Genomic DNA, 9,117 nt, shown 5'->3' with positions numbered 1-9,117 from the left:
CTGTGGCCAATCAGAGGGAGCGTTGATTCTGTGGCCAATCAGAGGGAGCGTTTGGCGGCCCGAGGGATAGGTTTCCACGTGGGCTTCCGCGTTACCCTGAGAACTCTTGGGGGCGTGGCTGCCCTAGGTAGGGTATGGTGGCGAGGGCCCCTGTTCTCAGCACTCCGTGAGTCTTCACTCAGCACCCTGAGAGGCAGCTGTCCTTGTTACTAACCCCTCCGCTTTTCAGGACAGGAAACCGAGGCACAGAGGCAGGGTCAGCTATGTCATCTGCAGGACCCGTAGAAAATGAAAACGTGCCGGCACGTGGTGGAGCATCTGTCATCCCAGCACCTCTGAAGGCCGAGGCGGGAGGATCACGAGGTCAGGAGTTCAAGACCAGCCTGGGCAACATAGTGAAACCCCGTCTCTACTAAAAATACAAAAAAATAGCCAGGCGTGGTGGATCGTCTATAATCCCGGCTACTCGGGAGGCTGAGGTGGGAGAATCGCTTGAGCCTGGGGGTCAGAGGTTGCAGTGAGCCAAGATCATGCCATTGCACTCCAGCCTGAGTGACACAGTGAGATCCAGTCTCAAACAAACAAAACAAAACAACAAAAAAAGACGAAGACAATGAGAATGTGGGCCCTTCTTTAAGAAGTATTAAGCATTTCAGGATGGCAGCCGCCGCAGAGCATTGGCTCAGCAGGGGCCTCGGCACACGGTTTTGGGAGGGTGGTGAGCAGTTCTGGGACGGTGATGAGCATGGGTGGCTTGCAGGGAGAGGGAGAGCCGGGTCCAGAGGGGCCACAGGGGAGGCAAGAGGGGGACGGAGTGAGGGGGCCCTGGAGCCAAGAGCTTGGCGGCCTCCACTGCCTCAGTCTGTGGTGTACACAAAGGGCTCAAGTCAGACGCATCCAGGAGTCTGGGTCAAACACAGTGACAGGTTTCCGTCCATGGGACTCGTCCACACACATGACGGACCCCTCAAGGGGGCAGGAGGGGAGGTTACAGCGTTTGGTGTTCCCCGAACCACCCGACACGGAACACTGTTTTTCTCGGGACTTCTCCCAGGCCTGGCGATCTGTGAAATACATGTTGGGAAGGAGAGTTGCAGCCTCGGCCCCGATGCGGCTGAGGGGCTAAGCACCGTGGTGTCCTGACTGAGCAGCCGGGCAGGCCCTCCGGACACCGGTGCAAAGCAGCGGCCCCCGCCCCATCCTCTCAGAGTGTTCCAGTCAGCCCGCATTCAGTGTGGGGTGGTCCCTCCTGGTCCCTCTGATCCTGGCTGGAAGGGCTGTGAGCCGTGTCCCTCCTGGCCCCCCGACCCTGGCTGGACGGGCCGTGAGCTGTCTCCAGACAGGCCAGGGCTTCCCCGTCAGCTGGAAGCTCCTCCGGAATTGCCTCTCCAGGCCTGCCTTTCAGGGAGCCACTCGCACCTGGCTTCTGCCTCCGCAGGATTGCTGTGGATTGCTGTCCCTGCCCACCTAAGCCCCTGTGTCATTTTCTTTCGAGGCGCTTGTCACTGAGGTGAGCAGGAAATGTTTGTGGAATTCACCGTGAATCCGGGAGGGGAGGCGGTGGGGAGCCGGAGTGGGTTCACACTCAGGAGCGGGCACAGCCCGGCCTGGCCCCAAGACCTGTGGCCATTCTCCTCCCACTACATGCAACGTGGACACAGATCTGCTGCCTCATCGCCACTTTCCAGAAACATTTGCAGAGCCATGTTATGTGGCTGCCCGAGTTCTGGACAGACACACCAGTAGCAGAGACCGGCCCTGTCCTGATGCGGGCTTGCTGTGCGGCCCTGGGCAAGCTGCTGGACCTCTCTGAGCCTCAGTGTCCTCTTCTGTAGAGTGGAGGTAACACAGGCAGTGAGGACATGGAGAAAGGGTGGCCCGGGGAGGCTCATTCACTGAGAATCTTTTCTAGTGTTTTGCAGAGAGGTCACCCGGTGAGTGTTGTGGCTAAAACAAGATGTGGGGGAGGGAAGAGCCACTGGGGGATCCCTGGGGGGCTGTCTGGGCCACACCTGTGACACCACAGCAGTGCCACGCCCAGCAACCCCAGCTGCCCAGGGTACCCATCCCGGTGTGCGTCACGTCTGTGCACCAGCTCACATGTCCTGTTCCCGGACTCTTGCTTGCGAAACATATTGCCCAGAGCAGCTGGGCCCAGTGCCAGCAGCCCTGCCCCTAATCCGCCTGCCTGGGGGCTCCTGAGGGAGCCACCCCCTCCCCAGGGCTGGAGGCTGGACTTCAGCAGGACCCACTGCAGCCCTTACCCCCTTTCCCCTGCTGTGCTGTCAGGACCCCTTCCCACACAGGAACCACTGGCCCAGGCTCTAGCTAGTCATGACTGTTCCCCAGTGCCAGGCACCACAGGAGGCCGTGAGAGGGGTCTGTGGCCTCTGTCTCAACTCAGCTCGCTCAGCGGCCCTGGGAAGCTGGGGGAGGTTCTGGAGCCAAGCTCCAGCCAGACCCATCCCATCCGCATTGCTGCAGCTCCCCAGGGGCTCTGCTGCGCGCTTGGAAGTGAAAATTGCTGATGGAGGGGGTGGGTCCGACAAGAAGAGAGTCAGGAAGGGACACAGAGTCCAGCCACAGGTGGTTCTGGGCATTCTCCGAGCTCCTCCACTGACCTCCCTGAGGCCTTGGCAGAATCCTGCATTACCCAAGCCTGTTTCCCCATCTGTCAAATAGGGATAGGAATACTTCCACCCCCCAGGTCCTTGAGAAGACCAAATGAGGTGACCCTCTGCGCATGTTCTTGGTGCAAGGAAGTGACTACCCACATGCACTGTCGTTTTGGGGCACAGGTTAGCCACATTCATCCTCAGAGGTACCTGGGAGTGGAAGCATTGTTACCTCCACTCACAGAGGAGACCGAGATACTGAAAGGTTTAGTAGCCCACCTGAAGCCATGCAGCTAGTAGAGAAGGAGCTGGAAATTCAGCCTGGATGGTGATGATGGTGATGGTGGTGGTGATGATGATGGCGGTGATGGTGACAATGATGATAATGGGTGACGATGGTGATGGTGATGATGGTGATGGTGATGATGGTGACGGGGATGGTGATGATGATAATGGTGATGATGGTGATGGTGATGATGGTGATGGTGAATGATGATGATGGTGGTGATGGTGATGATGATGGTGTGATGGTGATGGCGGTGATGATGATGATGATAGCAATGATTGCAGTGGTGATGGTGATGATGGTGTTGGTAGTGATAATGATGGCAATGATGATGGTGATGATGATGATGGTGATGGTGATGACGATGATTGTGGTGGCGTTGTTCTTGACAGTTTATATATATTAACTCATTTAATTCTCACAATAAGCCAATGACTGTGTCCATTTTGCGAGTGAGGACAGTGAAGCAGGGAGAAAGTAACTTGCTTAAGACCACACAGTCAGTAAGTGGCAGAGCAGGGACTCAGGGCTACAGATTCTGGTTGGAGCCCATGTCCAGAGCCCATGTCAATAGCTGCTGCACTGTCCTGCTCCATAAAGCCATGCTGCTTCACAAAGTATCTCATGAAATTGGGGGAGGAGGCTGAGTTCAGAGCACAGGGTGCAACCCCACTGGGAGGAGTTGGAATTATGCAGGAAGTGCAGTGGACTGAATGTTTCTGTCCTCCCCAAATTCATATATTGAAATCCTTATCCCTAGAGTGATGGTATTAGGTGGGGCCTTTGGTAGGTGATTAACTCATGAGGGTGGACCCTTGTGAATGAGGCTGCTCCCCTCATGAAAGGGAACTGAGAGAGCTACCAGCCGTCTTTTCGTCATGTGAGGACATAGTGAGAAGGTGGCCATCTGCAGCTTGGAAAGGGGCCCTCACCAGAACCTAACCATGCCAGCACCTTGATCTTGGACTCCAGCCTCCAGAACTGTGAGATAGAGAGGTCTGTTGTGTATAAGCCCTCAAGCCTGTGGTCCTTTCTCATAGCACCCCGAGCTGTCTGAGGCAGGAGGCGAGATTTAAGCTGTACCTTGAAGGGCATCTATAAGTGGGCCAAGGTGGGAGGGTCTGCCTGGGAATGGAGCAAGGTCTCAGGGGGTGACTCTCAACAACTGGAATCTGGCTCTGGGGAGCCTGAACTCCAGCTGCAGCAGTGGGGCCTGCCTGCAGCCCATGTCTGCCAGCCAGACATCCCACCCACCAGCTAGGCTGACTCCCCATGCAGGCAGTTTAGGGGTGTCTTCGCCCATACCCCTCCCTGTCTACCATGAGCTCGTCCCCCGGGCTGAGCAGAGCCACGTGTGGCCCCTGATAGGCCGGAGTCTACAGGACTCAAGCAGGGACAGCCAGGCAGCCTAGGGGTGCTGCTGGCTGGTGGGAGGGGGATCCCTCCAAGGTGTGCCAGGGTCCCTCGGTGCAGCAAGGGGCACGGCCCTCACCCCCACCCCTGCATCCCCCACCGCCGCCCTTGCCCTCCACCAGTGCCCTCACCCCCCCACTGCCACCCTCACCCCCACCACCGCCCTTGCCCTCCACCAGCGCCCTCACCCCCGACCGCTGCCCTCACCCCCGACCGCCGCCCTCACCACCCCCACCGCCCTCACCTCCACCACCACCGCCCTCAGCCCCGACTGCCGCCCTCACCCCCAACCACCACCCTCACCACCCCCGCCGCCGTCACCACCCCCACCGCCACCCTCACCCCTCTGCCGCCACCCTCAACCCCTGCTGCCGCCCTCACCCCTCCACCGCCGCCCTCACCCCCTGCCACCGCCCTCAACCCCTGCTGCCGCCCTCACCCCTCCACCGCCGCCCTCACCCCCGCCACCGCCCTCACCCCCCAACACCACCCTCACCTCCTGCCGCCCTCGCCCCCTACTAGCGCCCTTGCCTCGCCTGCTCCCTCTGCCTCAAAGCAGAAAAATTCTGGACTTGGGGTGAAAAGCCTGGATTTGAGTTATGCTGCCCCCCACTCTGACTCAGTTTGTTTTTCTGGATAAGATGCTGCGTGCCTGCTGTGGCACCACTGGTTGCCCACCTAACACCACGTCTCTTCTCCTCTGCCAGCGGAGTCCAGGTCTGCCCTCCTGGGGCACCCGCCCAGCTCAGAGGCAAACCTACCCGGTCTCGGGGGCTGTGACTGAGGGGTGTGGCAGAGGCTTCGGGTGTCCACTAGGAGCTTCCGCAGGGGAACCGGCCGGGTAGGAACGGCCGCTCTTGGGAAGGCAGAACCATCGGGAACCAGCCTCGGGGCGCGGGCTTCCAGGCCAGCGCTCGCTCTGGGCAGAGCCACCCCCACATTGCTTACTCGTCCCCACAAATGGGACAGGAGCCAGATAGCCTGTGTCCTCCGGGAAATGCTCCTGGATGTCGTGTCAGCCGGGTGAGCACTGGGTCCGACTGCTCTCCCCAGCTTCTCTTCTCCAGTCGGCCAAGCCAGCCTCCGCGAGAGGCAGAGGAAAGACAGACACGGCGTTGGCTGCACGGGGCCTGCGTCTCTCCCGACCATCTCATTTGATCCTTCTGCCCTATGCGGTTGGTGCCAACATTCATCCCATTTTACAGATGAGTAAACTCAGCTTCAGTGAGGCCAGGGGCCTTCCTGGAGATCACAGAGCAAGTGAGCCCAAGCCTCAACACCCATCTCCCCTCCGCACCTCTGCCGCCCCCTCCCGGTTCCTTTCCTGACTCTGGACCCCACGGGTGTCCTGGGCTCTGCTGCACTGTTCCTGGCTCTGCTCCCTTCCTACCTCCTGGGCCGGCAGGAGAAGAGCTCCCAGCTGGGGTCCCCACACCCTGACCTGCCCATTCCACTTTCCTCAGCTGTAAAGCAGGGAAGTCAGGGCCCCTGTTTATGGGCTCGTGGCGTTGAATGGGGTCATGTTGTGTAAATCCCTAAGCCCAGTGCTGTCTTGGAAAAGACCTCACTTCGGGTTTATTGTTCTCTCTCACTCACGCACCATCAGTCTCAACTGTTGCTGGCCCGAGCTGTCTCTACGCGCTTCTTCTCTCGTACTCTGCAGTCTACGAGGACGGGAGGTGCTGGGGGCTGGCTGGCTCCTCGGGGACAGTGGGGAGCCGTGTAGGAAGGGACACCGAGGCACCGAGGGCCCAGCAGGACCTGGGGAGGGGGTACCAGGATGGCCTTGCTGCACGCAGACTGGCTGGCTCCACGCCCACTCTGGAATGGCTGGGGCGAGACTGCCCAGCTGTCGTTTTGATTGAATCCAGATGCCCCTTGTACTCGAGACAAATGTGCTCTGGGGAGCGTTTAAATAAAAACACAAGGATCAGAGGTGTTCCCAGGGGCTGGTTTCATGGGGAGCCAGGGAGAGGGAGGAGTGGCCCCTGTCCCTACACCGATGGCAGGTGGCCCAGTCCCGAGCCGGGCACAGCTCCCCTCCACGCACCAGCCTCCTGGCCACCTGCTGGGGCCCCCCCAAGGCCGCAAATCTCCCTGAATTTGTTTCCCCACGTCACCGGGCACCTAGGAGAGCTGCACCTGCAAGTGACTGGGTGCTTGGCCCAGGGGTGGGTGCTGGTGGGTGAGAGTGGTCCCTGTCACTATCATAGACGATAACTGACATCTGTCACACCGGGAGCCTGGGCCGGGCAACCTGGCACCCGGATCTTCATTTCCTCTCCTGGAAGTGGAGGCCCTGAGGCTTCTGAGCTCGCAGGGCTGCTGGGAGGACGAGTAAGAAAAGCAGGCGAAGCACAGAGCCCAAGGCTCCGTGTGGCCCCCCCCAAGTTAGCTGAAGTCGTGACCCTCACCGCAGCCTCTGCCCCGCGCCAAGCCTGACTGTGGTGGCTTTCGATGGGTGTCCTTCTAGCCTCAGGCCTTCCCAAAGCAGGAGGTGAGGTGCAGGACAATGCTGGCGCAGGCTGGCTCAGAGGCATAGCAGAGCCGCGTCCTGCACGGCCAGGTGCATCGGGAGCGGCCTTCCCTGGCTGTTAAGGTGTCAGGCAGCTGCCTTTGTGCAGGGCAGTTACCTGGAGTAATGTGGCCCCGAGCGATCTCTTGCATAGTTGTTTTTTTTTTTTTTGAGATACAGAGTCTCACTCTGTCATCCCGGCTTCAGTGCAGCGGAAGGATCTCAGGTCACTGCAGCCTCTGCCTCCTGGGCTTAAGCAATCCTCCTACCTTAGCCTTCTGAGTAGCTGGGACTACAGGTGGGCACCACCACGCCCAGCTAATTTTTAAAATTTTTTATAGGGACAGGGTCTCAACCTGGACCAACCCAGGCTGGTCTCGAAGTGCAGGGCTCAAGCAATCCATTTGCCTCAGCCTCCCGAAGTGCTGGGATAACAGGCGTGAGCCGCCGCACCCGGCCTTCACCTGGTTCTTCTCACAGGCACGCTTCACATGTGCGGACCCCTCCTTCGTGGCCTCCAGCTCCTATTTAGAGAGGGTGTGACACGCTGAGAACTTTCACACGGGTGGTGACGGGCCTGAATCGAGTTGCAGGATGCCAGCGGGTATGAGAGCTGCTGCTGTGGAGAACGGCAGCCCCATTTCCACACCCACGTGTGGCACTTGGTCATGGCGCATGCCGGAAACTACTACACCCACCTATTTCCCTCCCAGAAAACCTACGTTTTTCTTCCCAAGACAGACTCTGTATGCTCACGAGACCCTGTGCTGCCTTTCCTGAGCAGTGTGTGTGCAGGAATCCGCACAGCAGCCACGTCGCAGGGAGCAGGCGCCACGGCCTTGGAAGTCAGCAGTCAGCAAAATTCCGTAGGGAGCTGAACTGACACGGCCTAGTCATGTCATGGATGAGCCATATCATGAATGACTCATGCATGCACCAGTCGTGTGTGGACCTGTCACGTGAGGACCTGTCAGATGTGAACCTGTTGTGTGTGGACCTGTCATGTGTGGACCTGTCATACATGCACCAGTCAAGTGTGGACCTGTCATGTGTGAACTTTTCACGTGTGGGCCTGTCATCTGTGGGCCTGTCACGTGTGGACCTGTCACGTGTGGACCTGTCATGTGTGGACCAGGCTGAAGGCAGGATGACTCAGCCAATCCTATGCCGGGGCAGGGCGGGGGATGCCTCTGCATTTTCTGAGCCCCATGACCCTGCAGGTCAGATCGAGCCCCCTCTGGGCCTTCACCGAAATCTCCAGCATTTTCAGAGACCCCAGGAGCCCTGGATGAAAAGACTGGCACCCTTGGTAGGAAGGACCCTCCCCCGATTTTGGAACAGAGGAGGCAGAGCTCCTCCTGAAGGCTGGCACCTGCCCCTGGGGCTCTCCTGGTTACCCCGCAGCAGGATGAGCCCAGAGAGTGAGCGCTGAGGCCAAGGTTGTCAGGAAGGGAGGGGCAGCTTGGTCAACGCTGCCAGGAAGCTCTGACAGCATCTCCAAGGACCTGAAGGTCTGAAAAAGAAATAGGAAAATACAGACATCCCCGCTTAGCCGGGGTTTGTTTTGTTTGTTTGAGTTTTTTGTTTGTTTGTTTGTTTTGAGACAGAGTCTTGCTCTGTTGCCCAGGCTGGAGTGCAGTGATGCAATCTCGGCCTCCTGGGTTCAAGTGATTTTCCTGCCTCAGCCTCCCGAGTAGCTGGGATCACAGGCGCCCACGACCACGCCTGGCTAATTTTTTTTTACTTTTAGTAGAGACAGGGTTTTTCCACCTTGGCCAGGAGGGTTTCGAACTCCTGACCTCAGGTGATCCGCCTGCCTCGGCCTCCCACAGTGCTGGGATGACGGGCGTGAGCCACCGCGCCCCACGGTGCTGGGATGACGGGCGTGAGCCACCGCGCCCCACGGTGCTGGGATGACGGGCGTGAGCCACCGCGCCCCACGGTGCTGGGATGACGGGCGTGAGCCACTGCGCCCCGCGGTGCTGGGATGACGGGCGTGAGCCACCGCGCCCGGCCCAGGGTTCCCCTTTTCCTCCAGTTTCAGTTATCCATGGTCAACAGAGCTCCAAAAACATTAAATGGAAAATTCTAAAACTAAACCATTCGTAAGTTTTAAATTATGCACAGCTTGATGAACTCTGACGCCTCTCGCCCTGTCCGCCGGGACAGGATCCTCCGTTTGTCCAGCGAATCCACACTGTGGACGCTCCGCCCCCGGGAGTCCTCCAGGAGCTGCCTCTGCTGTTAGATCAAAAACACATCGGATATGTGGGGTTCAGGCATCCCCG

This window comes from Hylobates moloch, unplaced genomic scaffold (genome assembly GCF_009828535.3).
Source record: "Hylobates moloch isolate HMO894 unplaced genomic scaffold, HMol_V3 SCAFFOLD_6, whole genome shotgun sequence".
Taxonomy (NCBI): domain Eukaryota; kingdom Metazoa; phylum Chordata; class Mammalia; order Primates; family Hylobatidae; genus Hylobates; species Hylobates moloch.
This window is presented reverse-complemented; position numbering follows the sequence as displayed.